The sequence below is a fragment of the Diceros bicornis genome, chromosome 2 (genome assembly GCF_020826845.1).
Source record: "Diceros bicornis minor isolate mBicDic1 chromosome 2, mDicBic1.mat.cur, whole genome shotgun sequence".
Lineage (NCBI taxonomy): Eukaryota > Metazoa > Chordata > Mammalia > Perissodactyla > Rhinocerotidae > Diceros > Diceros bicornis.
In genome coordinates this window covers 86,811,906-86,816,053 of record NC_080741.1, presented here as the reverse complement: position 1 = coordinate 86,816,053, position 4,148 = coordinate 86,811,906, and the positions used below count along the sequence as shown (strand labels likewise).

General features: G+C 42.6%; 1 pseudogene; it reads left to right on the top strand.

Annotated features, from left to right (window-relative positions):
- Nucleotides 1-2,570: 2,570 nt before the first annotated feature.
- LOC131411241 (GSK3B-interacting protein-like) lies at nt 2,571-2,994 on the top strand (annotated as a pseudogene).
- The last annotated feature ends 1,154 nt before the right edge of the window (nt 2,995-4,148 follow it).

Sequence of the window (4,148 nt, the reverse complement as noted above, 5' to 3'; positions counted from 1 at the left end):
CCTGCGGCGCAACCGGAAGTGTCCCTTATGACAGCGGCGCTGGGGCGGAGCGCTGGCGCCATCTTGAGAAGGTCACGATGCGGCACGTACTGCGTACACCACCATTTTGAGAAGGTCATAGACGCCCGGGGTTGAACCTACCTGCCCAGGCCCTCTGGAAAGGGCGAAAGAGGAAAACGGCGGGTGGCGGCGCCATATTGAGAAGGTCGGAATATGACTTGCAGAGCAGTGGACGCCATCTTGAGTGGGGCAGATGGTGTGGGCAATGGCGCCGTCTTGGGGAGGGCCAAACCACCTCAAAGTCTTCATTTGAAAGGAAACGTGGATTAGTAGGACTGGAAAGATCCAAATACCGTTAGAGGATCTGCTGTGTGGCAGGCGCTGTCTGGTACTTCTCACACATTGATTTATTTAATTCTCATAAGTCATATGAGATAAGGATTATTATATTAATTTCTACTGAAATAGAATATGTAAATATATATATAAATATATATTTCTACTGAATATATAAATAATAAATAAATAAGTTTAAATAAATAAATAATAATAATAGCTAACATTAATAGAGTACTTACTATGTGCCAGTTTACATATTTCAGCTCATGGGAACATGAATTCCGGAAGCCAACTTCCTCGGTTGGAATTGCTCCTTCACCACTTATTGGCTATGTGACCTCGGGAAAGTTTCTTAACTTCTCTGTGCCTCGGAATACAAATGGGAATAAAATAGTATTTACTTCACGGGGTTTAATGAGGGTTAAATAAGTTAAATGAGCTAGTTTGATAAAAATATTAATAATTGTGATAGACACACAATGACCTCTCTCCCTTCTAACAACGTTAGAAGATGTCCATCTTCTAAGCCCCATAGTTTGTGAGCATGTTACCTTATATGGCAAAAGGGAATTTGCAGTGTGATTAGATTAAAGATCTTGAGATGAGATTATCTGAGTGGGCCCAATGTGATCACAAGGGTCATTATAAGAGGGAGGCAGAAGGTTCAGAATCAAGGAGAGAGATCAGAAGATGCTACACTGTGGGCTTTGAAGAGGGAGGATGGGACCCCATGCCAAGGAATGCAGGCAGCCTCTAGAAGCTGGAAAAGCCAAATTAATCCTCCTCTAGAGCCTACAGAAAGAATGCAGCACTGCTGACACCCAGACTTTTAGCCTTGTAAGGCTCATTTCAGACCTTCCACCTTCAGAACTATAAGGGAATAAATTTGTGTTGGTAACCACTAAGTCTGTGGTAATGTGTTACAGCAGCAATAGGAAACTGATACAAAATATAATGACTGTAGCAATAGCATTACTACATGTCAGGCGTGTATGTAACTCTTCCTGGATTATCTTGTTTAATCTTTGCAATGATCTCAGAGGTGGGAGCTATTATCTCCATTTTACAGAGGAGAAAAATGAGGCCCAAGAGGTTAAGTGACATGCCAAAGGGCATTTGCCAGCTAGCAGTGATAGAGCCTAGAGTCCAAGAATAGCTCAGACATTGAGTTAATTATTTGTACACTGTTTACTTGTAAAGAGGGAACCCGTACAGATGGACTTCATCTGAAGAAGCCTAGAAGAGGATTTGTATAAAAGACAGAGGGAAGAGGGGAGAAAGAAAAGCCATAAACAGATTGGAAACCATGAACTTTGGTTTCCTGGCCCAGCTAGCCACTGGCAGTGAGACCAGTGTCCTGATATTGGGCAGCTGGAAAGAAAGTGATTTTAGTTGTTTATGGACCCTGCAGAAGACTGTGAGCGTTTAGCTTTCTCTGTTTAATGCCCACAAGTGTCCTTGTTGTCATCTCCATGTTCGTTAGGCAGGTTGGTATTATCACCCTTATTGGAAGATGGCACTAGAGCGGGCCAGCCCGGTGGCATAGTGGTTAAGTTCGTGCACTCTGCTTCGGTGGCCTGGGGTTTGCAGGTTCAGATCCCGATCCTGATCCTGGGCACAGACCTACACACCACACCGATCATCAACCATGCTGTGGCGGCGTCCCACATACAAAAAATAGAGGAAGATTGGCACAGACATTAGCTCAGCAACAATCTTCCTCACCAGAAAAAGGAATAAATTGTTTTAAAAAAAAAAATCACACCAGAGTAACATCCAGCTGATTTTAATTACCTTCCAAGCTATTTAAATTGCTAAGAAAAAGCGAAAAAGTCTCCCTTACTGTCCTCAGCCCCTGAACACTTCAAGGTCTGGAGACGCACAGAAAGCTTAATCTTGGATTGACCGGAATGCCCTCCTGACACACCAGCAACTCTTCACATGTCCTGTGTCCTCAAATTCTCCTCTTCCATTGATGCTTCCAAATGTCTGGGTCTCCTTTCTCTACCAAGCTCAAGAATTGAGGCCACAGCCCTTACTTTAAGCCATTATGTTCTTTATAAGGCCACATTCTCCTCCTAAGGTGTCATCCTCTAAACTAGACCTCAGGTCAGTGTCTCACACGTGGACTTGGGTTTGTTCTGGAAGAAAGAGGATGGCAGGATACCCTAGCCTGGTGAAAGAACACAGAGTGCGATGCCTCGGGAAGCAGGAAGGGGACACGGGGTGCTCGCAGAATGGAAACAGACTGTAAGCCCATATAGCTGAGTGGTGTGTCAGGATTTGAAGAAGATGCAAAGCTTAATGGTTTTGATAGAACTGATATAAAAGACATGAGGCTAGAATCTGAGGCAGTTGTAAACAATTTTCTCTTTGCTGTTAACAACATGTTTGTCTCAAAAAACCTGCGCTGTGCAGGTGATGTGGTCTATAGCAATGTGGAGACAAGAGAAAGGAACAGATATTGCCTGGAGCTCACTGAAGCAGGGCTTAGGGTGGTAGGTTATGCTTTTGACCAGGTGGATGATCATTTACAGACTCCCTACCATGAAACACTCTACTCCTTGTTGGATACACTCAGCCCCGCCTACTGGGAAGCATTTGGAAACACTCTTTCCAAGACTGGAAGCTTTGAAAAGGGATGGACAGTCATGACACAGCCATTTCCTTTTAGAGGGAGCTGCTGCTGGTCCAAAACCTTGACATAAAGCTTGAAATTCTTGCATATGGTCGTAGAAGAAAATGCATCTTTGGTTTTGTGTCTTTATCATTTCTTGCTTTAAATTTAGGCTTTGACTCAGAATTTTATTCACTAATGAATTGTCTTTTTTGGTTTCTGATTCATTAAGGGAATCGTGAGGCCATTGCTGTGACACCATCATTAAGACAATCAGATTTCTTCATATAGTATCTCTGCATTTGGAAACCTTATCAGTGTTTCATTCTGTTATCAGAGGACTTAAATGCTGCCAGCACTCTCTTTTACATAGGAAATTCTAGGTTTGCACAGTAATATAGGAATTAAAATGACCTAACGTCAAACTTTCATTAGCTTGCGAAATCAGGGGTTTACTGCTAGCTTGCACTGACTTTGTAGTAATTATTTTGCTACTATCCTTATTGGAAACAAATTATAAACTAGTTTGCCCTGCACAAAATTTGAAATTCAGTGCTTCACTTACTCTATATCACTAATATGGACTAATAAAGATGAATTAATTATATATTACTTAGCTAGTATTAAACAAAAAACACATACTGAAATAGTTCTGTATTCCTTGTTTGCAACAGCCACCCAACTAAGAGGACAAACCTTTAGCAAATGAATGTGATAGTTACTTGTTTCCAAGCTATTTAAGCACATAAGCAAATACAGGAAGAGGCTCCATTCTTTTTCTTAACAAAAAGCTTCTTCACGGGCCAGCCCGGTGGCGCAAGCGGTTAAGTGCGCGCGCTCCGCTGCGGCGGCCTGGGGTTCGCTGGTTCGGATCCCGGGCGCGCACCGACGCACTGCTTGGCAAGCCATGCTGTGGCGGCGTCCCATATAAAGTGGAGGAAGATGGGCACAGATGTTAGCCCAGGGCCGTCTTCCTCAGCAAAAAAAGAGGAGGATTGGCGGATGTTAGCACAGGGCTGATCTCCTCACCAAAAAAAAAAAAAAAAAAAAGCTTCTTCAATGTGTGTGATTTAAAAGAAAGAAGATTTTGATTTCCGAGAAAACAATATTTTGGCCTGTGTTGATTCTTATTATAAACATTTGTTTACACAATGCACAGTACATATTCAGAATGTTTTTGCTTCAACGTTTA